Here is a 25,496-nt window from a genome sequence, read left to right as displayed (position 1 = left end):
ACATGCAGTGAACTTCTATGCAGACTCATGGGCTGTTTTAGGTGCAGCATAGTTATACAAGGACCATGTAGGACATGATAGATTAACCATCAGTGTTCGCCGCAGTAAAGCTTCGGACGTAATATCCAATCAAAGCACAGGTTATGCCACGTTTGAAAATAATTGTGGTTCAGTTATTTAGATTAAGGGGTTCTGACACAACAGACTAGCCTCAACAGCATTACTTTCATTATCCAAACCAGATTGTAGATATTGACTGGTAATTGACTTTAGGATTTTAAATGATAATACGTACACAGAGGCTGTACAGAACATGCATAGTTCAGGCTTTCTGAGTAACATAGAAACATAAGACTGTATTGGATCTGGGTAATGGAATGTGTGCGCAACCTTTGGATTCTGAGAGCTGTACATAAACAACTATAACCTTTAGAGGAAAACAGTTTTGCTTCACTACGCTCCCACAGGGGTACAAAAACAGTCTTGGGCTATTCTTTAGTATAGTACAATCCCTCTTAGAAGGCATACAGACATGTTGGACATATGTTCAAGACCTACACTGTATAGATGATGACTTGGATGGACACTTGGAGAAGGTGGAATTAATCATTTGGACACTAGCAGCTAAGGCCTACATTTTCAACGTCTCATAGGGCAATCCTATTTCTGGGGTTTACGTTATCTGATGAGGGTAGGGAACTTGCTGAACAATTTCTAGAGAAATGTGCACACTTCTAAAGCCCACGTACAATTGAGCAGTTGCAGGCCATATTTGGCCTTTTCAACATTTTGCAATCATATGTGGCAGACTATACAGCATTAGTGAAACCAGTATATGACTTATTGAAGCCCAACTTCCATCCAACAGACTGGAAGGGAGAGCACACACACATCCTGCACCATGTCTATTAATAGAGGACTCAAGGTAGTCCTCTTCAGGACAGGAACACAGACTTGGGTCAGGCACTATTTCCTGATCCAAAATCTTTTCCGTATGTAGTATGTAACCATGGAGAGACAAACCCCATAGCATAACATTCACACTTCTATACAATTCCAGAGCTAGAATCTTTCTCCAGAAGAAAGGATTATGGCTACTGTACAAATTATAGCACAAAAGGAACACACATTAGCAGCAAACATAATCATGCACATAAACACCCTGTTGGTGCAGTTAGAAGCATCTGCATGCTCTAGTATTATAAATGCAAAGGCACTACATGGGTTCAGTGGGTAGCAAAGCACACCGTCCCAGACATAAAGTGATAATGATTTGTTATTTATATAGTGCCTTAAGCTAAAGCGCTTTACAGTGAACATATTTACATGCATTTATCATCCCAACCGAAGTTGTATTGGAAAGTATTACTACAAACCAGAATCACTACAAATGTATAATCTGGAATGGTCTCTTCAACCAGAAGCAGAATTACCAGACATTCCACTTTGGATGTTTGCAAATGTACTATACTGTGATGGAAGTACTGTTCTAGCAGTTTGGACACGGCCTGAGCATTCGGCTGCCTGTGCTGCTGTAAAGGTGTGATTCAACCATAACAATGAGTTTGAGCACCAGAATACACAAGCAAAACATTCAGTAGATGCATCTGCCCATGATTTACAAGGCCTCCTCCTTGCACTAAGACAAATTAATCCACATAAGCCCACTCTAATTATCTGGTTCAGATTAAGCAATAAAAGGCTATAACTGTGACCTTTAATGGTGGCAAACCAACTCATTTACAGATTCTAAAGGCAAGCCAATATTGTCCAAACAAATTTGGCAAAAAATGTGTAACATCAAGAAGGCCAGACCTCTCAAGCAGGATAGATTAAAATTAATCTCTGCAGCACATGCACGTATAGCCTCAACCCACTTTGGGATTTCGGCTACTGCACGACTCTTGCAGGATATATCCTGGTGGGCAGAGCTTAGTTAAGATGTACAACAGTACATAGCAAATTTCCCCATATGTTTACAGACAACAGTGGACAATTCCTGCACACCACCAGTAAGCAACCTAACAAGGGCACCAGTACCTTGTTAATGCATGTATATGGACCACATAGGTCCACTGACACTAAGTACACATATGTGTTCACTGTGCTGGACGAGTGTGCAAGATTCACTTGGCTGATTCTTGAGAAGAAAGCTGATTGTAAAGCGATCATACAGGGTTTGCTGCATGTAGCCATGTCGGCACTGAAATTGCTACTAGCTGACAATGGACAAAGCCTTTTCAGGCAAAGCCTTTAGAGAGGTCATGTCAAGCTGGGGCTCTAGTCTGCATTTCTCCAACCCTTTTTGGCCACAAGCTAATGGTGTCTTAGAGAGGTTCAATGGAATAATAAAGCAAGCCTGGATTAAATGTACCCTTTTTTCTGGTGGTCATTGGGTAAATCGCGTACCTATAGTGCAGCATAGCATAAATAATCTCTCTCACCTTTCTCAATGTGAGGGTAAAGCACCACATGAATTGCTGTTTGGTGCTCCTATGTATATGCCCGACTTATACAATTCTTGAAGTTCTCTCACCAGACCAGCTGCTTCTCCTAAATCGCCATCAATGGTGCAGAAGCACCACAGCATCAAGGCACAGACAAGTCACAGACTACCTTGAAATCTGGGTACTACGTCCTGGAGAAAATCCATGACAAAGAAGCACTTGGACCGCGCTACCAACCTCCTGTGAAAGTACTGAAACTTATTTTCTCAAGAGCAGCAGTCCTACCAGCCCTGCCCCTTAAGAACGGTACTCGACAAGTGTCTGACCACCTTAAGCCAGCTCCAGATGGTTACGCCCCTGTTCCCGAGGGAGGAGACTCTCAATCTTGAACAACATGATATGCAGGCAAGAATAGACGCAACTGTGAAGTTAACTACTCCATAAACCTCCACATCACATGAAAACAGGTCTCTTTTTCCAGGAACTGAAGAGCCAGAAACAAGGCAACGCGTGATGTCCATCATGAAGATGAGGATTTTTGCGCGTCCAATGTGCACGAAAACCTGCAAAACATTTTGGGGCATAGCAATCCTTTTTTAGACTTTGCTGTGGATAAATCCTTTTTTTCTTGTTGACCTAGGGACAATTGTGAATCCCAATGGATATCCTAAAGATCAGCCGAGAGTTGAACATTTCACCTTTAGATGTAGCACATACACCAAATCCAGTACACAAGAAGGAGGTGTGGGTGGCTGAGGAGGGAGGAGTCTCACCACAAAAAAAGCATGTACAAGCAAGGTGTTTGCAGTTTTTACGAGTCTTGCTGCCCATTTCCAAAGCGGCTTAGACAGTGAAGTATTTCTACCATCTTCATTAATTTGGGGCTTGGAAGAAACCCGCTCTGTTACATATACCCCATTTGCAGGTTGAGTTTAAGGAGTGTTTGGGGTGTGTTGGGGTAGGTTTGTGTGGCTAGGGGAGTTTGTTTCACAGAACCGACTGAGCCAGCAGTTGTGATTCCTTACGCTCTCCCCACCCCCTGCCCCCCTTCCGTTGAATCATGCAACCCACGTAAGCAGTAAATTTCCTGCCATAACTGTAAAGATCCGACTCAGGCAGGGATTGTGACGATTTCTACTTGGCTGATAAGTGTCCCCTGCCTCTGTTCTACTGATTAAGTGCTGTATGATGAATTCAGGAGCACTATATTTGAATACATGTAAAGTAACAATTCACAAAGATACTGCCTGCGTAGTGAATCGAATATGAGCAAACGCATACACAGTCCACCAATTTACAGTGGTCTGAACACAGAAGCGCCCTGTAAAAAAAGATTAAAAAGGCTCCAAAGACAAAAGTTTGCCATTGGACAAGGTATCAAAGTCCCAGCCTAAAATCACAGGGTTTTTTGAAGCCACAACTACAACGCTTGAGCCCAGGGCAACCCTAATAGATAATCCTCTATCAGAGGAAAGTTGTGCCTTTTGCTCGCCCACTATTGACAACAATGGGTCTCTACTTAATCTTTGCCTTAACCTCAAGAGAAATTCATTGGGTACTACACTGAGTTTCAGTAATGTTATTGGACTGAATCTGTTTGCTAGCCCGAACCTTGAGCAATTAGCATCTGTATCTGAATATGCCTGTAGCGATAGCGACAATGAAGAAGATGGTTCCACCTTTACACATAATGTCTCTCCTGGCCTAAATGAGGTTAACCTCACTTTTCTTCTGTCTTAAATGCTAGGTTTTCCAAGTTGGATGCCCTATTATCACTGTGTACTGACTTGGCATCAGAACAGAGTGCGATTAAATATATTTTGCACAAAGTGGTAGATTTTATTCTTGATAATCAAGCAAAATCGCCTTGACCTGATTTTGAAGACACTGAGGGCTCGAACATTAGATTGTCGCCAGCTATCGGACCCTGTGTGGCCCCTTTAACATCCAGTGAGCAACAAACAATTGACTTAACAGGCCCGACACAGATCCATTGAGACCTTGTGTAATGAGATATCCATGCTGAACAGCTCTGTTTCCCGACGTAAAGAAAACATTTCCAACTTTGCAATCTGACAAGTGTGCATCTCTAACTTTTTTTCAGGACGCTCAGTTAGGTGTAAGGTGCCCCGCGTCTTATAAAACTGCGAACTCCCACTTAACGACGATCACCAAAGCACAAGGCGATGGATCGATCAGACAAGTGACCTTGCAGGGCCCCTTGGACAAATGGCTTAGGCTGGGAACTTTTCCAGTGGCAAAGAATGGCGGAAACCAGGGTCAGTTGACTTTACATCCTATGAGGCTGGTGCCTAACCCATCTACACAAGATGAGTTTCCTTTTGTCCTTCTTGCTCATGCCTATGTCACTCAGCAACCCATGGCATTCACAGATTATTTTCTAATAACTACCCCCCCTGGCATAGCTTCTGACAATAGTTTCCTTCCCTCACAGACTTTAATGGAACCAACACCTCACTCCATCTCTAAGACTGGCCTTAACAAGGAGCTTTCAACAAAGGTAAATAGCCTGTTTCTTAAGCGAGCTACCCTATTAGCTATTTGGAGTAAGGTTCCTCGGCTGTCCTCTATATATAGCAATGACCTATCTTTTATCGAACTACAGAGAGCAGATATCCCCACAAAGTAGGTGCTAATAGAATGCACTTCTCCAGCTATAGTGTCATTGCTGTGCACCTGTGTAGGAACACTTCATAACTTGGGTTTTAAACTCACAGTATGCCCCAAAAAAATAGGGTGGTGAACCAGAGGGATCTTTTTCCAGCTTTTTCAATGCTCAATTCTCATAATTCTATGCCCGAGCACGTTACTGAGAGATCTACCTAGCGGGCAGCATTCAACTACGCCCCCGTTAATCCTAAAACTGGTAGAGAAATTATTTGATTGGTTAGGGATTCTTTGGACAGGGCAAACTACTGACAAAATCTTGAGGCGATTTCATGGAATACCAGGTTTCGCTCATTTATTCTGGGACTGCAGTGTCAACTTGGTAGCGGCAAGATATTTTGTGTTCAGGAAGCATGATTTATGGAGTCCCCCATATTGGATGGGTTTGCTTTTTTGTTAAACCTTGCTAATAACGGAGATGAAGGGCACCTGGCCTCTGGTTTATGTGGTTTTCAGACAGATCTTTCGGTTGACGCCACACTCTTTGCTCTTTCATACAGGCAATAGTTCTTCTGTGGGCTCATTTAGTTTTCCCGTACCTCGCATTTACCCTTCTGCTGAACTTGTACTGGAATCTGGTCAAAACCACCCAGGAAGAAATTTTAGATGGTATTGAAGAGATCTTATTTGACCTGCAATCCCGTAGGAGTTCCATTTCTGTCCTTATTTGTGTCGACTTAAATGCTTTGTGTGATGATCGGCAGTCTAATAAAAATGATTTTAGGGTGATTTCTGCTATTGGTAAGAGGGGCCAGGCATTCCTATCTCTGGACGCCTTTAACCAGGACATCATAAACGGCAATGTTTCCGTGGGGCGACATAGCAAACTATACTTGAGAAAGAGGGTTTTAGAACAAAGTATTAAAGAACTTTTTTTGTCTCACCTAAGATATTTATATCTGTTGTATCCCTAAACGTAATTCAGACTTCAGTGAGGGACCACCTTTCTTTGCATTTAAACTGAAGAGTTCACCTTAAGTGTTCTGAGCCAGTAATGTATTGCCGGGTTCTCCAGGTAAATTCTGGTGGAAATGGTCTGGCTTGGAATATCCATAATATCAGGTCTTTTAATTCCATCTTGGTAATGGAACTGGAAGGTAAGGACATGTATGAGCTTCTAAAGAAAGTTCCCTATACAGAAGTGCTAAATTCGATTTTTCATCAAATGCAACCTCAAGGAAAAGCACTGGCGTTCCATAATAATGTAGATGATAGGCTGATTCAGGGCAAAAAAAAAAGGCTTTGAGAAGAGCTTTGAGTGATGCCCTTAACTGATTTGAAGGAACGTAGAAGTCTAAAGTTAGTCAATCGAATTTAGCTGTGGTGCTATAGGCACACCCAGTCATTAAAAGACTCGCAAAGAATGCTGGACATAATGATTAACAAGGACATAGCCTTTTTGGAGAATTATCAACTCTGGACAGCAGATGAAATCTTAGGTAAATCCTATCTCTGAGGCTAAACGGCTAGAGCATTATAGCGGTATATGTGGAGGTCTGCGGATGCATTTGTCGAAAATCTTTCCAAAGATGCATGGTGCTTGTATATCGATCGGGACGACTGGAGTAGCCTCATTATATATAGTTCTAATTCTAGAGCCCCGGGACATGACGGGTTGTCACTTATGGTCCTGAAACAGAACCCTCCCTTTTGGACAGACTTATTAATGAAAATCTTTATGAAGATTTTAAAGGACAATAAGCTACCGGACTCATGGCTGACTTCAATACTGATCCCCATTTACAAAAAGGGTTTGAGGGCCAGTCCTCTTAATTATTGTCCAATTGCCTTATTAGATGTTTCTTAAAAATTCTTTGCCTCTATTTTGTTGCATCAACTTTTAGCATGGGCAAAAGATCCTGGGACACTGGATCCGCATCAAACAGGGTTTACAAAGTTAACTGGAACTAGTGTTAACAGGTTTGTTTTAGGTATTTTGAAATGTGAGACAAGGGAAAAAAAATCGAAGCCTGTTTTTGTTTAATATATACATTTTTCAGTGGCCTTTAACAGTGTGGACCAAGACCTTCTTTGGTGGAAACCTTTTAATTGGGGTTGTCCAAAGGTTCTTTTAAATATGATTGTCGCACTCCAAACAGATGTGAGGGTTTGGTTGAACACCACAGCCACCCTCTCGGAGGATCGAGAGCTCACATGGGCCCTCTCCTTTTTAATCTTTTTTTATCTCAGATATAGTGGATGCTTTCAAGAATACACATTATTTCCCAGCATTTTTAGCAGATGATCATGTTTTAATAGACTATACTCCGATTGGCCTGCATAGTCAACGTGTAGCCCTGTTCAGAGTATACATCCCACAATACATTGAATATAAACATTGCAAAGACTAAGGTGTTTCAATTTAGGACGGGAAACAAAAATCATTATACTTATTTCATGTGGTCCCTGGAAAACTCCATTTTAGAACAGGTCCATAATTTTGTTTATTTGGGGTTTTATCTATATGAGGGTCACAATCACAGGACTATCTTTATCCAACAGAAGGCCAAGGTAGCTGACCTAGCAGTAAAGGCCTTTCAAGTAAATAAAAACTTGGTAAACTCTTTGGCCCCCGTGGTTGAATTTCACAAGAAAAAAGTTCTAACAGGTTTAGCCAACGGGGCAGAGACACTCTTCTTCTACCCTAGGGAGAATTGGGGTGGAATCAAAGAATATTTTTCGAGAAGGGTTTTGTCGCTTCCGCCTGGGGTCCCCGTTGCGGTCTTGTGTTATGAGTTAGGGCTCCTGTCTATTGAGGCCCACGTGGCCTGGAAGCAACTCTGCCTTTTTCTTAAAATAACAGGAGTGGGCCCAACATTGTGGAGAAGTCTTGTGCCTCACTTAATAGATGGATTTTCGAATGAAGGAACGTAATGGAATAGTATGATGTAAATATGACTTTGTTGCAGACTTCTCCCAACTCCCAACTTGGCAAAAAAAAAAGTATAGGAGTCGGACTGGATTTTAACAATCCAGGAGGTGCGCAAGTGTTACTCACCACACAGGCTGCGGCATTGGTACGGAAACCCGGAGTGTTGGTTATGAATATCGGAAACAGTCCCGTTGACTTCGTAAGCTTAGGTCCAGGCCAGGACCTTAGTCTTCTCAACTTGAGGGAATCTCTTTATTATGACATGCCCCTCTGCTGGGAGGTAAACGGAGGAGCCGATCAAACTAAAGAGCGGGGAAACGCACACCGCCAAACCAAGGCTGTAAAGGAAAACAAGACAGGTTAAAGCCAGAGCATAGAGAAGTTTTATAGGAACAGTAGAAATGCGTGGTTTATACCTTATGACTAACTTGCTGCCTCTAACAAATGAAGGAGCCCTAATTAAACAGAAGGGAGATTTAAGCTAGAGGAATAGGGTCACTAGACCTAATATAGAAGCAGGAAAAGAGTTGAATTCTTACCTTAATCAGGAGTGGATGAACCCCAATAGAGCCCCAAAAGCAACAACAGGATAAAACAACAAACAGGAAGTTAGTTGGAAAAGCTGATCCCGGGCCAGAACGAGGGTCACACTAGGGCCGGGTTGGTGCACACAGCAGAGCGTTGTTTAATGCACTTGATTGCCAAACGTTATATGGTCGCGAGATGAATAGGATATGCGGCAGCAGTATTCAGGCAGCAGTACTTGGTGGCGTAATATATTCTGTTGGGTATTTTCGGGAGCTTAGCTTGGTAGTGCAAGTGCGGATTATAGGATATTGTCAGTGACAGTACTTGGTGGCAAAAGAAGTACATTTGGTATACAAGTGAATCCCGAAGAGGAATGAGCAGTGAACGGAAAACACAGGAGTTACCGGAAAGCGGCTAGCAGGCTGATAACTCGGAGTGTGACCTGAAGAGTGGCACACGATAAATGTAGCGGCTCACCAAACAGAGGGCGACGGAACGCCAAGCAGCAGGATGATTAAGCGTTGAATGGAATCGGCGCAGAAGGTAATCCGATGAGCAAGGCAGGTTTGGCAACAGGCTGACTGTGTAGGGTCCAGGGGTCAAACAGGTCCACAAAACAGTCAGGGTCAGTAACAGGAAGGTCGCCAATAGCCAAAGGCGGGTAAATGGTCAGAATCCATAAGACAGTCCAAGGTGGAAAGCACTGAAATTAGAGTTCAGGAATCAATTTGACCAATAACGCTAAACAGAAGCAGCGAGTCCTCCGACTGCATCCATTTTAAGGCTTCTAGGAGGCGCGATCACGGAGATGGTCAGCTGACAGAACACGTGACTTGTTACGCAGTGCTGAGCGAAGCAATGGAGCGCGTAGTTGTTGGTGACAACTGCCAACGCTGCCAGAGAGGTTGATACCTCCTATGAGAACTTCCATATAGGCTGTCTTAAGGTGCCTAGCGTGCCGTAGGCAGCCATGTACACTGCCAGATGTAACAGCAAGTCTAAACTATTTTCTAGTGTCCTCGTTGATGTTAGACCATTCTGGGAGTTTTACCATTCTATTTGTTTAAGTTCCTGTGCCATGTTTGGAGATCCCAACTATTATGCCTGAGACTTAATTTACTCCTGACAAAAGAAATTCTGGGTGCACAGGAGGAGGTGGTTTGGAGCTGCAGAACTTGTCAATTTTGCCAATCCACCACAACTGTTGCAACAATAGTTCACGTTTTTTTGGAGTGTGAGTCCCTTAATGAAAGTCGTATTTTTCACTTTGATAATCTTACACATGTTTTTAATGTTACATATGTCAGTTTTGTTTGGAAACCGATTATGACATCTGGGAATATGAGTTGGAGGTTAAGGGCTTGTTGATTTGAGGGAAGAAAGATCATTACATTTTCTTGATTCTGCAACTCTTCGTATGTTTTCATGAATTGTATTTTAACAAAATTTGAATGTGTAATAATTTTTGTAGTAATATTGATTTTTGCTTACGATAATTGATTGTATTTTCAATTTCTTTTATTTTGTGAAAACAATTCTTTCATGAATAAATTCCCAGTAAATTTTAAAAAAGCATATTCCCACTAGAGTTAGGGTAATTCTGGACATGCCAGTATAAAACCTCCAGTGAGTCTAGCATGCAACTCGAGATATATACACTATCGGTAATGGATGAATCTACCTAGTGACCCCTAAAATGCTCATCACAGACACCTTTATGGACCTGTTAAGATCCAAAATAGTAGCCTTTGCTCAAGGAGCACTGTTAGATCCTGAAGATGATCTAGAAAAGTTAGATGACATGGTAGATCATGTATGTTATGTGAAATATTTCGACACCTTCCTTTTCGATAAACAAAGACCAGTGCAGTGTCCAAGGAAGGCTAATTGGGAGCATTATCCTGTTCCTTTAGTGCACTCACCATCAGAGTTTGAGGTACAATTCCCATACATGAAAGAGCTCCCATTGAAGAGGATGATGATAGAGTTGAACGACTATATATTCCCCCAACCACCTGCGAATGGCCAGTATGTGTGGTCTACACATTTAGTTGTGTATGATGAAACATTCTATGCCACAATGATGGAGAAAACATGGCGAGACAGTTCCTCTTAACACATCATGGTGGGGCGAACCATGGCAAACACATGGAACAGCCACAATAGATTTAGCATACAGGATTCTCCTTTTAATGTAATTTCTCAATAGTGTAGTTCTTATGTTATATCCATGTATCTCGATTGGAAAGCCAAAGAGGGTACATTCTGGAGAAAACTGCACAGCTTAACAAAGCAGTAAAGGAAAACAAATATGAACATATTACAAATGCCTCAGGCATTCCAGTAGACTGGAATCATGGTGGCAATGAGTGTTAAAACAACACAAAGCTATAGACGTAGGTCCCTATACAGCGTGTTTCACTAAATATTTCACAAACCTATGCCATTTCCATAGGCAAGGCATGCCAGTTAATAGCAAAGCAAGTACCTTCCCATGAGGTTGTTAGTGAAATAGACACATGGTGGAAGATCAGGTAATTGGTCAGCAATTCCAGAGAGGATAGATCACCTGGAAAAGGCTAGGGCGGTTATAGGTTAAGGGTTTGAATCAAAAGGTTCGAAATACAATAGGGTCGAAACAAAACGACCGAAAACAAAAGGTTCGAAAACATTTTTGTTTAAATATTTTTTTGTTTTTTTGGGGGGTCCCCCACAACCCCTGTTTTCGTGGTAAAAAACACTTTTTTTACCTATACGGAACCCCCCCAAAAAAATATATAATTAAAAAAAATCAAAGCTTTTGTTTTCGGTCCTATTGACCCGAACCTATTGCATTTCGAACCTTTTGTAATCGCATCTTTAACCGGACACCGGCTAGGGCCAAAAGGGAGGTGAAAGAAGCTGAATTTAACTGGTAGAAAGCGGTCCTCAAAATCCAAGAACTAGCTAGAAGGTTATCGAGATGAGTCTTTTTGCAGCTGATGGCAACTTGATTGCATTGTAGCAGGGAATCTACAAGCTGAGTGATGTGTTGGTGCACATGGTGCAGATCATCCAAGAAGACTTGGAAACTTTACAGGATGAACAACAAGCAATGCTTGAACTTCTGAAGATCACATACTTCCCGGATACACTGCCTATGGGTGTTCCAGGCTGTTCTACCATCACATGGCAGAGCAGCTGACATAACAATCTATCAAGATAAGCTCAGGGACAGACCGTTTCAGAGTCCACCTACACTCTTCCGAGTGTACTCAAGGCAAGATTCTATGGAGTATTGGCGTGGGACAAAGACTCATTGCCCCTCATTAGGACTGCACCATGGTCCATGCCGGAGTGGGGAATTACCACCCCATTCCGAGGTTGGTGGGGCGGTAATTCCCCAATGCCGCCATGGCCCTTCCCCATTCCCATTTTTGCCCCATAGGGCTCAATGGGAATGGGGAAGGTGCTAATTACGGTACCGCAAATTGCGGTACCGTAATTAGCACCAAGGTCCCTTTGCGGTTCCCTACTTTAACGGCTGGTAAAACCAGCCGTTAAGGTCGGGTCCCGCAAAGGGACCTCGTAATTAGGCGCTAGGTGTTTAACGGCGTGCAGCCTTTTACGGCGCCGTTAAACACTTAGCGCCTGGGTCATAATGAGGCCCACTGTCATGCACACTGCATGGGATCCTGAACACTCATGTGCCAGCAGAAGCACCTCTGTTGTGTGAGGAACTGCAGGCTTGGTGTACCATGCATCGAGTAGAGAAGCATTGGATACAAGTTCTGAGGTACCCTATACCCATGCCTGTGTGATTCATAAGGATTCTACTGTAAAACTGTATACGCTGAAGATCTGTGTGGGAACACCCCATACAAGATGCCAGGTCCTTCTCAAGATTAGCCTGTGCGAGCAGAATTAAAACTCAACCAAGTGTATGCTGAGTGCAATTCATATGAAAACCTTCAGTAGGAGAGCTCTACTAGTACCTAACAAACCTTACATCGTGCAGTTTAACGCTTCGTGCTGTGGTGTGCCTGTGGGGATTGCCAGTGTGATCAGTCTTAAAGGTGTTAAAATGTTTCTACATCCTTTTTCATCCAACAGTGTTGACTGAGATAGTGTTGTTGAATTGGCCTGAAGTGAAGCTATCACCACTGAGGTTCCCACAACTATCAATGAGACTGGCATACCTCCTGGAAATGAAGATGCACATCACTAGCACGACAGAGACTTTCGTAGAAGCATCACACAGAGCACTGCAATTGGCCAAAAACCTGCTGGAGAGAACACCAAATTGGCCAAAGGAGATTTAAACCCTATTGGAAAGCTCTGCTCCAATATATGGGAGCTCCATCCTGCGATCCATTACAGATGGTCTTACAAAGACATTCTTCTTGTTCAATACATTGAAGAGTCTTTTGGACTTTTTGCGAAACATAGGCTCTGGGATCACACCTGCGTTCTATATCCCCCCCAGATGGATTCATCCTGATCCTCTTTTAATTTCATCGTAACAAGTAGCAGTGAACGTGTTCAATGCACCAAAACTGAATCCTGTCTAAAGATCAGTGATCCTACAAACTGGCATTTGCTTGTCCGATTGTGAACAGCCTCTTGCCCCAAATCTGTCCAGCAACAGACATTGCCTGGCTGGAATGTGGATTGGGACAATAAATCCCTGACACCCAGCCAGGATGTGCACACAACCACTTTTCCCTGGAACTCTGAGCCAGAGCCCGGGAAAGGGCTTACCACACATGGCATGTTCTGACCTGAGAAGGCAGGAAGGCCAAATGACAAGACGGCCAAAGGACAGGCTGAAAAAAGCATGGTACAGGCATTTTGATTATAGTACATATGTTATTATACCATAAAGGATAAAAGTGCATGTGGTAAAAAGGGGAAAAAAACCAAAAGAATGATATCCACTTCCATCAGTCCATCCTGGACACATCAATAAATGGTAAGAAAGTGTTGCAAAAGAAAAGGGATACACAGTACCTCTGCTGCACTTCACTATAAGGTGACATGCTAAAGTAAAACAAAGGAATCTCCCAAAGGGGACAGGGTCTTCTTACACTAGCGGCCACATGGGCTGACCTGTGACCCCATAAGAGAGGAGTTGAGCTAGGAAGGTAATGCTAAAAGACTTTGCCTACCTCCAAATTTTCAGGACAGGGTTAGAACCATAATAAAAAGTAGGAAGTTCCACTGTTATCAATGGAGAGAAATTTGCAGAAAGAGGATCTCTTCTAACAATCGCCCCACCGCCCCCCTTGCAGACTAGACAGGCAAATCTAATCCACCTCTGAAGGTATTTGTTTTTCCATCCACTTGCACATCTTTGGCAGACCATCTGCATTGTTATGTTGGGAGCCTGTCCAGTTTCAATGGTGAAGTCAAAGCTTTATATGATGATGTACCACTTGAGCAATTTAGGTTTCAGTCACACCAGAGTTTTATGATCTGTTTGCGTAGTGTGAAGGGAGTATCACAAAGGTAGGGTCTTCTCTTCTGGGGTGCCAACACAATTGCAAAGCACACTTTCTTTGCACTAACCCACCTAAACTCCCTCTACATAAGTTTCCCATTGATGAAGACGGGTGTTCCTTGCCTTTGTCATCCTTTTGAGAAAATACTACTCCAATACCTGCAAAACAAAGGAGGTTCTGGGAGTCTCTCTACGGCACAAACACAGCCCATTGACCTGTTTTTGGGTGGATGGCCCCCGGGAGAGTCTCAACCAAGTCTTTAGCTCACTGTCTAAAACAAAACCACCTGTGAACATATGTCTTCTGATCCCCAGGACCCTCCTCCCAATGTTTTCCCGCTCCCTAAAACGATTGGAAACTTTGTGAAGTAGAAAATGTAAAACGTCTTAACTGAATGTCCATGCCTCCTAAATGTTAGAATCTCATCCTTTAGTACATCTGTACCTAATTTGGAAAGAGTTGATGCTGAAAGGTTATGGATATTTATGTTGAAAGGTATTGGTCTCTATGATCCTGTCTGTAGAAAGATTTCTAAAACACTGTAAGCTGTGTTGACATTGGTAATCATAGTTGCTATAGGGCCCTGTAGTTCACAGATGATGGTGTGCCTGATGGTGTGCCTGGATGTTTTATTCAGTTCATGAGTAGTTTCATTTTCCTATCAGTCTGTGTTTGAGTTTGTGTTCTAAAATTGTTCTATTGTATTCTTTTAGGTTATATTGAAGATTGGCTGTTTTATAATAGAGGTTTTTAGATTGTAAAGGTTTGATATGAAATGTTTTAAGATTTTTTTTCTAAACCAAAATACAATAAAAACACAACTTCTGACCTCTCTTAAACATGACATAGTTTTACCACTCCTTAGGAAACCTAATCTGCACTCTTCGCTCCCCTCAAACTATCGCCCAATTTCTCAGCTTAATATGTTTATGAAGCTCTTAGATGGAATTGTCCTCCCTCAGTAAATATCTTGAGGACCATCATATTTTGGATGCTCAACAACTCTGCTTCCGCCCATTAATGGGTATAGAATCAGTCTTGGACTCAGTTCTTCATGATATATCATTAATTAGAGATCAGGGCGGCAGAACGGTCAGCCGCCTTTGATACAATAGATCATGACATTTTTTTGTTTTGGCTCCAGGAAATTGTCATCTCAGGTTTTGTCTGGTTCCAAACTTTTCTGTCATTCAGGTATCAGTCTGATTCTCATCCCCCCTTTTCGGTCTGCTGCTACCTTAGTCGCGTGCGGTGTCCCTCAGTGCTCTGCCATTTCCCACCTGTTCTTTAATATTAATGTTCAGCCTTTTGCCAGTTTGATTCACTCTCATGGTTTCCGTCTTTTTTCTTATGTTGACGACACCAAACTTCTGTTTTGCCTCGATAGCAAACAGGCTGGTACTGCTGCTCACCTGCATGCTTGTCTGGAAAAAGTTTGCTCTTGGATGAACAAAAACTGGCTAAAACTAAACGGGGAGCAAACAGAAGTCCCGATGGTAGGTCCCTCAGAGTCATCTACCGTATGGGTCACTGATTTCTGGCCACCCTCCCTAGGTCCCCTTCCTGCCCCTGTGAAAGCCGTAAAAAAGAATTGGCATAAAGATTACTAGTTCATTCTTTTCTGAGGCGCAGGTTTAACTCAATTTGCAGTGCTGGTTCCTTCAAGATGAAAAATACTGAAGAAAATCCTCCTGTTCATTCCTGAGAACTTCCGTGCCCCTGTCATAGCTGCTTTAATTAACAGGATTTTGGATTACTGCAACCCAACCCTTCTAGCTTAGCCAAACTCTGATTAGTCAACTGCATGTATTGCAGAACTCAGCAGGTCCCTTGTGCAAGGGTATTCCCTATGGCCAGAATGTTTCTACAGCCCAGCAGAACCTTCACTGGTTGCCGGTGGCACCACACATTAAATTAAAGTTTCTTGGCCTGATTCATCAAGCTTATAACAGAAGGGGCTGCTTACCTTTGCAGGAGAACAGGAGAAATGTCTGCCCTATCTACCCAAACGTCTCCTGCGGTCTGCATCTTCTTTTCTGATGGCAATGACACGCTACTGACTAGAACGCTGTGGCGGCCAGGCTTTCTCTGTGGCAGGTTCTAAGCTTTGGAACTCTCTCCCTTTGACTTTACATAGCCTGCTTGATGTCAAGCATTTCAAAGCTTTAAAATGTATATGTTCGCCTGGACTGCTCAAATCTTTTGCTGTCATTTCTCATGTTAGCGCCTTGATACCTTTGGTGATTAGCTTCACTATACAAGTAAATTTGATTTGATAGAAGCCAAACTCGGTAAATGCGGTAAAGATAAAATAAAATGCATTAGAAAAAGTGAAAAAATAACTGCTACCACGTCTAAAGGTAAAAAATAATTCTCTTTGAGAGTAGTCATGGGTCATACAAAATAAACCCAATTGCACTGCACTGGGAGATGCTTTGTCCAATGTTAAAACGTCACCCACAAGGTAAAGTCAAAACACTAAGGAAAAACAGTTTCCCAGTACTAACAGTCTTAAGGAATAGTCAGTTTCCCCATAACAATTGAGCAAAAGGCCAGTGGAGTGAAGCTGAAGGCTGAATGCTTCATCTCACTGCAAAAAGTCAGGACAGGGTACAAAGACAAAAGCAAACAGTTTGGGGTAGACAGAATATGGAGGGGAATGTTGTGAAAAGAGAAACCTTTCCTAACGGTTACTGAACCTTGACTAATCTAGCACCTGGTAGCCTTCAAGTCCAGGTGGGCCTGTTAAAGGGCCTGCAACACTCCTGAGTTAGTCAACATGTTCTCCCCAAGTAGCGTTCAAGCCCATTTAGGACATGGTTTACTAATCTCTGGAATATGGTGTGTGAATTCTTTAATTCGAAAGGGGATTACCAGAACTGGTAATGGCCTTCTGGGGTAGAGAATGCAGTCTTCTCGTTGGCAGAGCCCTATAGTCCACATGACCCTGAAATCGGAGGTAGCTGTGTTTGTTTTCAGAGCCACTGGACTGGACCATGGACTGCAAAAGGGCAAAATCACCCCAAGGTCTGATATCTTGTTCACCTCGGACTTGATGTGAGACCTTATCTTGAATGACATCCTGTAGCTCCTTGTCTTGGTAGGCATACTATTACCATTATCAATGTAATGTTGACATCCCGGTGTCATACCTGGAACAAGTGCAAACAGGGAGGCAGACTTCCTGAGAAAAGTGTGGACCTGTTGCTGAAGGGTCAGTACAATTTGACTCCCTCAATGTAAACCTCAGATGGACTGGTTTGGAACCGATCAGGGCAAGGCCCACCTTTCTTTTCGCCCTGAAGCCAAATTTAGGGCTCCCATTTCAAAGAAAGAAAGCCTGTCACCTATTTACCTAAACCAGTTTAGGAATCTATTTGGGGGCATCCCAGGCCCCATAAATAGTTCCTCACTCAGTTGCTCTACAATTCGGCAACGGCCTGATCACTTATCCTGTAAGGATGTAGGTATAATGGGCCTCCTGGGCGTGTGGGTGCCTTGTTAGGTAAGCACTCCATTTTGGGGCTTAATTCCCCTATTTTTCATCTGCCGTGCCTGGGAAAGGCCTTACTGCTGCTCTCTCCCGATATCAGCCCCCCTTCCCTCCCACCTGAAGCTGATTGGTGCAGGAGACTCACCACGTGTCCGGATGTCCGGAAGATCTTGGGACACGGCCCTGCTTCTCTTTGTGCACGCTCAGCCCCATTCCATTCTACAATGCTCTCCTGAGCGTGTGGCCGCCTCGTTAGGTAAGCACTCCGTTTTGGAGATTTCCCCTATTTTCTATCTACCGTGCGTGAGAAAGACCTTAATACTTCCTTCTCCTAACAACCTGAACCGGATTGGTGCAGGAGACGCACTTAGTGTCTGGAAGATCTCATCTTCAGAGGTCCTTCCAGGGCAGCCGGCAAAGGGCCACAAGGTGAAGGGCAGCCGGCAAAGGGCCACAAGATGAAGGGCAGCTCTACTCCTGGCAGCTTACATTCCCTATTTGCCCCTGTTCGCCCATGGACAACCGACAAAGACGCCTGCAGCTACAACAAAGGTAGGCGGCACGGGCGGTGAACAAGTCATTACTGTGCTCATTTAAAACCCTGCCACTTCTACATTACCTCCATCATATTATAACAGTGTAGATTACCTGCTGAACCCCCTAGATAGTATTTTGGGGGTAGGAAATGTATTGCACTTAGCTGTAATTTAGGAGTAGGAATGGCATCGCACTTCGATGGATTTTGGGATGTTTTGCTGATTTTGTGTTTACGAAAAACTAATGGAGTTCTAAAAACAAGATGGATTTTGGGAATAGGATAGGTGTTACACTTAAATGGATTGTTGGGGGTGGGAACCGTGTTGCACTTAGATGGATTTTCAGGGGTTGTAGGAGTGGTGTTGCACTCTTTCATAGCCTGTCCATCTATGCAGATGTTTATGATGATATCCTGTCCCCAACACTCCAAAGATCCTAGGGAAACCGGCCAACGTGCCTGAAGACCTTTGAGGACAGACTCTTTATTGCATCTAGAAGTTGTATTAAGATTACCCCTTCTGCGCTTAAAGATCTGTCAGAATAGCTTGCCACTGCACTCGACCTTGGTTTTGGACCTGGCAGTTTCTTGATTTTCGCCCACCTTTACGCTTACAATACCTGCGAGGACAGCCATGGGCTTGCACCTAGTTAGGCGGGTAGCCTGTTACTGCACTTGAAAACTCGCACATGTAGTTTTACAGCTGCTACACTCGGACCATTTTGTATAAGTTAACACATGTACTGCACATGGAATAACTGCGAAGATTAACACATGCACTGCACTTATTGGATATTTTTAGGTCAGCACACTTATTGTGCTTTGAAATTTGTTATAGGCGAAGGCATTTATTGCTCGTAAACAAAAAAGGCTAGCTCTTGTTTTACACTTGGAAGCAATTGTGTGGGTTAGCACATGTATTGCAATTGGAAGAATTTGGATATGACTAGTACTTGTTTTATACCTGAAGAACTCTGATGGCCTGAAATCGGGTTGCACCTAGAAGTAATTGCAAGGGCTGGCACCTGTATTGCTCTTAGAAGGAATACGGTAGGTTGACACATGCGTTGCACAAGAAGAACTGTGAAAGCTAACACTTGTACTGCTCTTAAAGAAAGGTCAGCACATGCACTGCATTGGGAAGAAATTCTTTAAATGTAGCCCGTCTTTCTATTGCACTTGAACCTTGAAGGCTGGCACTTGTATGGCACTTAGAAGAACTGTATTAGTTGCATGGATCGGAGGGTGGGCAGTGTGTGGCATTAGATGAATCTGGGAGTAGACATCTTGTGTTGCGCCTTATAGATCACCCATTTTGCTCAAAGATATATGTTCGTAACCCTCCATTGCACGTATAGATCCTTAAATTAGCCATTACAATGCACAGTGGTTATATGCAGGTATCTTTAATATTGCATTTAGTAGATCCCCGTTGGTAGCATTTATAGAACTTGGAAGATATTTAGTTAAGCTATAAAGGTAACCTGTCTATTGTTTAGAGAATCCCATTTTTCTAGATCCTATGGTAGCCTGTCTTTCTCAACTAGAAGAAGCTCCAGAATGCTTAGTGGACTTGAGGGTAGCCTTTCCATAGTGCCTAGAAGAGTCTACGAGGGTAGCTGTTTTTCTTCCCTCTCAGCTTTAGGTATGTATACATGCACCACTGGGGTGGACGCTCTGACTACGACAAATTCGGTCTAGATGGACACAAATGCTTCACCTTTACAACAGACTTGCCTCAAAACTTCTGCCATTAGAATACATCTGCAACCCATGACAATTTTTGACCAGCATGTAGCTTGCCATTGCCATCCTCTTCCACAGATCCCAACACACTGTCTAACACATTTAAGGTAGGTGATGTTTAATGTGTTTCCCTCCATTCCTTGATAGGGCTAAAGGTCCTCTGACTGAATGTCCAAAAGGGCTATAGACAACCCCTTCTTTTGTACTTCCCTATAAACAAATGAGACATGATAGGGGGAGGTTTGCATGCCGCGCGGAATGCTGTGAAATCCCAAAAGGATTCCATGAATACATCTTCATAGATTATATAGTGGAAACAGGAGAGGAGTTAATGTCCTGAGGAAGACCATCAAAGCCTCGAAACACATGTTGGCTGATGATGGATAATTCATCTTTAATAACCATGAATTGTATGATTGTCAATTCGATTATTTGTGTAAATATATTATTGATAGAATATTCAAGGGGAGTCAGGAGCGGCGGTTTCTGAGCTAAATAAGGAATGGTAGGGGGAGATCCCACTATCTCTTCTGGTGCTCTTCAAAGGCTCCAATCAATCTCTTTGATGTCCTATTGACTTTTAACCAGGCCATTCATCCATGGATGGTCTGTAGTAGATAATTTGTAAGAGACTCCACATTGCTGGCATGTAGTGGGACTTGAAGACGCAACTTCCTTAAGAAATCAAACTCTGGTAAATATAACACAGGCTTTTGTAACTGACTTAGCAGTTAGACTTCAGTCAGATCACTTCAGGTTATCAGGTGCCATAACAAACCACCACCAGGATAAAGCTGCTACCAGGTCAAAGGGACCAACCATGTCAAGCCCCACCATATCAAATGATATACCCTCTATGGAAAGTAGTACCAATGGAGCCTGGGTTTTTCCTGTAGGTTTCCAGATAATTGACAGGTGGGGCAACTGCTGCAGTGGTTTTATATTTGTAATCCCATCCTGAACCATTAAAAATAAATGGATACAACCCCTCTTTGGTCCTCTTTATTCCAAGATGACCTGCAAGGGGAACTTCATGCATCAACTGCAGGATGATGGGTCCAAGAATGAAGGACCACAAACATCCTATTGTTTTCAGCTATATTCTCTACTCTATAGGCCCCACTCTACAGGAGCCTATCTTCTGAATAAAGCATGTAATTCCCATGGGGCGCACCCTCCAACTGGGAGCATGCATGTCTCCTAAGGACTTGAAGAGATTCACATTCTCTCTGACCCTTGTTAAGGTCTGCCTTATAGGGCCCCTTTTCTACAAGCACATTTTGCAGTTCAGGGTGCTAATTAGGATCTAGAATCTCAGGTAGAAACCTTGGTATTAGTTACATGTACTTAAGGGGTAGAAATCTACTTCCCCCTTCTTGGTCTACTTTGGTCTACTTTCAATGTATTTTAGCCTTGGTTTTCCCCTTGGATTTAGGCTTTGCCCTAAGCTTGGTTAGGGCAGCTTTCTTTGTTTGAGACCTAGTGACTGGTCATTCTGCAGTGTCCCGCACAAGACAAAAGTATTTGAGGCCATTCTATAACATAGCTCTTCCTCGAACTTGCCTCTGAACACTCGCGGGTATCCTTGCAACACTCAATTGACTACAAGGGTGATGTGCATCACTAGGAACGTCCAAGAAGGGACCACCAGACAACTTAGTCTTGAGAGGAGCTCTGGAAAGCTACTCGGAATTGACCAGAGTGAAGTCTACTACATTTCGACTGGCCTCATTGTCCCTGATGACAGTGGATTCATTGCTATCAACCAGGACACTGACTTTAAGTAACTTTGTTTTTGGTATTAGAGGTATAAACTCAAGTTGGCCTCCAGAAAAGGCTGAATAGCCTTGAAAATGTCATAAAGAAAAATTACATGAAAATTAACATGCAGGGTTGCTGTTGCTCCTGGGCATCTTGGTCTCTGGTGCTTGATCGGGCGGTCATGGGGTGCTAGGTAATCTCTTGTGTGCTGCTGATCCTCTGTTCCCAATGCTCTAGAAAAGATAGACCTGCTGGCCTTTTAATGAAGAGGCATGGTGTTAGACAAAGGGTTACTGCAAACTTCTCCAGTATTTCATCTTTCATAGATTCACATTCTGTTTGAATATTCCCTGTCATCAGTCTGGGAGTCCGTGGTAACAGCAAAGCAGTTTACATTTTTTTAAACTGCTGCCACTTTGTTAGTAGCATTTATAGGGTGCACATACACTTTAGGCAACTTGGTGCTGAGGATTAGAACAGAATGGCTAAGAAGAAAAGGATCAGGAAAAAAACTAGAAAAGATCTTGAACAGAGGACGAAACTGAAGCTGATCTTTAGTAGCCCTGAGCTGGAGAGGGAGGGCATTCCAGAGTTTAGCTGCTGCAATCAGAAAATAGCAGCCACCACTCCTAGCCAAGAGAAACTGAGGACTGCAATCAAGCAAGCTGCCTGTGAGCGAAGTGACCATACCGAAATGTACAGAGGAAATATAGCCTGCAGAAATTCTGCTCCCAGACCATAGAAAGCCTGCTGTACTATACACAGGGATTTAAACGATATGTTTAGGAGCAGTAAGTCAATGTTTTGAACGGAGCAAGGGGGAGATATGTAAACCATAAGAGATTCCTGTGGCTACACGTGGTGCCAGGTTTTGAAGCAGTTGAAGACGATTAATAAGGTAGAGGGGTTGAGCAAGAAACAAAGTTACAGTAGTCGATGCAGGATTTTCAGCTGGTAGTGACCAGCCTCGCAGATGGAGCTAACTTGCACTGAAGAGGACAGTGAGGCAGAGATTTTAAAGCCAAGGTTTTTTACCACTGACACAGGAGTGGGAAGAGGGCTAAGTTCAGGAGGCCGGAAGGAAGAGGTCCAAAGAGAGGACGAAGGAGAAATGTGAGAAGCAGAAAGTGAGGAGCCCACCACCAGCACCTTGGTCTTGTCCCCATTCAATTTAATACAGTTGCCGCTCATCCAACCTTCGACTGCCACCAAACAACCCCTAAGCTGAGAGTGCTCCACTAGTAATTTTGGGTCATATTGTCCCACAGTCCATTGACGGGTCTCCCATAGCTCCAACCACGGAGGCCATCGTCAGATTTGTTACTGCACATTTAGTGTTGGGTGTTCTCCAATTGCTCAATTTCTTAGATTGAGCAAAATGTCTTCATTTTTTTCAGTGTTGGGTGTCCTCCAATCACTCAATTTCTTAGATTGATCAACATTTCTTCATTTTCCAACACGTTCTTTAACTCTTCACAATTCCAGGAACTTCCCTGCCCATGGGTGGCTTAGTTTGTGAAGCTATGGCTGGCACCACGGAAGACACGCATTTTCAAGGCCTTTGCTATCTGTCATTTAAAGAGCATTTATGTGGAGGATCTTCTTGGATACTGCCTTTATCCTGACCATGAGTTTGGTGACTGTTTAGTCTGCCAGTCGCTCTCCAACAAGATGCTTCGAGACAGTCACTCAAGGTTGGTGGCTTGGCTCGACTATGGTACTGGTGCCTCGGATACAGATGCCGTCCATAGGCATGCATCCCTCCGGCAGAGCAGACCCCAGGAGCATATACCTCCTCATCCAAGTGGTCAAGGTCCCATGATTACTCTTCTCATGGGAAAAGAGCAAAAAAAGGTGCCACAACCCAAACTCCGGCAGCCACCTTCTCAACATCATAGTCTGTGGTCCCAACGGTGAACACTTTGTCCACAAAGACTGCTTTGTCTTCTACTGGTCTTCTGCCAAGAAGCACTCGTCCACACCTCCTTCAGACCCATCGATGACCTCTTTGTCTACGGCCCTGTCGAAGACGCACAAGCAGTCCAAGTCCTCTGTTCCATTGATGACTCAGTGGACGCCAATTCCAACAATGACTTTTACAACTCCGTCTGCTGTGCATAAAATTCCATTGGCATTTGTTACCACTACGACCACCATGTCCATTACAAAGGTGCACGCCCCATTGTCGACGGGTCTGCAAGGTATCTCTCAGGCTTGGGATTCTGCATCTGCACTACCAAGGTCTAGGCATACCCATCCACTGTTTATGCTGGCCCCATAGGTTCCTCCTACAGTTACTGGTCCTTCTATGGTTCCACCTGAGGACATATTGCAACTTGCCAGTGATGCAGATTTTGAAAAGGAAGGTGTCATTTCTGATGACACTGACGTAGACGTCACCCACATGGAGTTTCTACCCTCTACTCCAGCTGGGGCTTCCACAAGTATGCCAACCCAAAGGGTGATTTCAGCTCATACTGGGCCATTTCCCTCTCAACCGGAGTTTCGGGACCTTTCTGTGGACTTTGTATCCATGCTACAAACTTTTGTCTCAGAGTTGCAGCATAGGCTTCCTGCTGCATTTGTGCCACCACTCCAGAGGTTCCTTCTGGCCCATTGCCTGCTCTTCCTCCTGCCAACCTCAGATACTGATAAGGAGAATGGCATCTCCCAATGTGATGTGCCCACCCACACTGATACCTCAGACAAGTTTCATAATGTCGTACCAGGGGATAATGAACCGGAGGACTTTACTATCAAACACTCCACTTGATGAAATTGATTCCTTCAAATGCCCTCATGTTCATGCAGGGCTGCCAGGTTGTTTGATCTTGTCCCAGAAAAGCAAAAGAAGGAAGGCTTCTTAGCTTCTTATACCAGTGGAATGAGCAGACAGTCTGAGGTGCCCATACCTTTTCTCTGGGACCTCAGTGAACACTGTTTTTTTAACAATGAGGAATCCCTCTTATGTCCCTTGCAAAAAAGACACATTTGATAAGAAATACAAATCTCCTGAATCAGCGCCTAGGTTTCTGCAGATGCAACCCAGTCCGTAAACCGTTGTCAGTGGCAGCCCAAAACCGTTCCGGTAATCCTTCCACTCCCTGTTTAGTGGCTCCCGACAAGGAATGGAAACAGCTAGACTCCTTCGGGAAGCACATCATCTCCACACCTGTGACCACCATTTAGGCGATTAATGCCATGGCTATCCTGTCCTGCCATGACAGGGAGCAATGAATCAGGATGGGCCCAATATTGGATTTTTTTCCCCGATGACGAGGAGGATGAAGCTTTTGCCCTCCATTACAGAGAGGCTGCCTCAGATCATGCATTTCAGTTTCAGTGGCAGTGGATATTGCGGACACTGGCTTTCGGCAGATGGGAAACTACACTGGGTTCGCTCCAGCCCACTCATTTCCACCCTGAAGTGCTTTCAAAGGTAGTGGATATGCCCTTCAATAGGGAGGATCTGTTCAACATGAAGGTGGATGATACACTTCAAGGCTGACCTGAACAGCACCCACTCCCATGGCACACTACAGCGATGGTGTCAGTCATTTTGGTCCAGGAAGAGGCAGCTACAGGCCTTTCTATCATTCTGTCGAACTGGTCAACATGCTGCATCAGACTGCTACAAAGGGAAGCGCCAGGCCTACAGAGGAAATCGGCACTGCAGGAGCTACTCATACGTAGGGGCCTATCCTCCAAACAGGCCTGACCAGGTGCTGCCTTCACTCCACCACTTTCACACCCCAGTGCAATGTTGTCCTCTCAATCGAACAGTGGAGTTCCATCACCACAGACAAATGGGTGTTGTCGCTAATTCAACTCATAACGACATATGAGGAGGATTTCAGGAAATTAGGCCACAAAGTCGTTTCTGGTATAGAAAAACAATCCTTAACAAACACAAGGACTAGGGGCCAAAGTCAGTTTGGTCCGTAAC

This window comes from Ambystoma mexicanum, chromosome 9 (genome assembly GCF_040938575.1).
Source record: "Ambystoma mexicanum isolate Mex_15411 chromosome 9, UKY_AmexF1_1, whole genome shotgun sequence".
Classification (NCBI taxonomy): Eukaryota; Metazoa; Chordata; class Amphibia; order Caudata; family Ambystomatidae; genus Ambystoma; species Ambystoma mexicanum.
The sequence above is the reverse complement of the archived record's forward strand: the minus strand, read 5'-3'. Positions refer to the sequence as shown.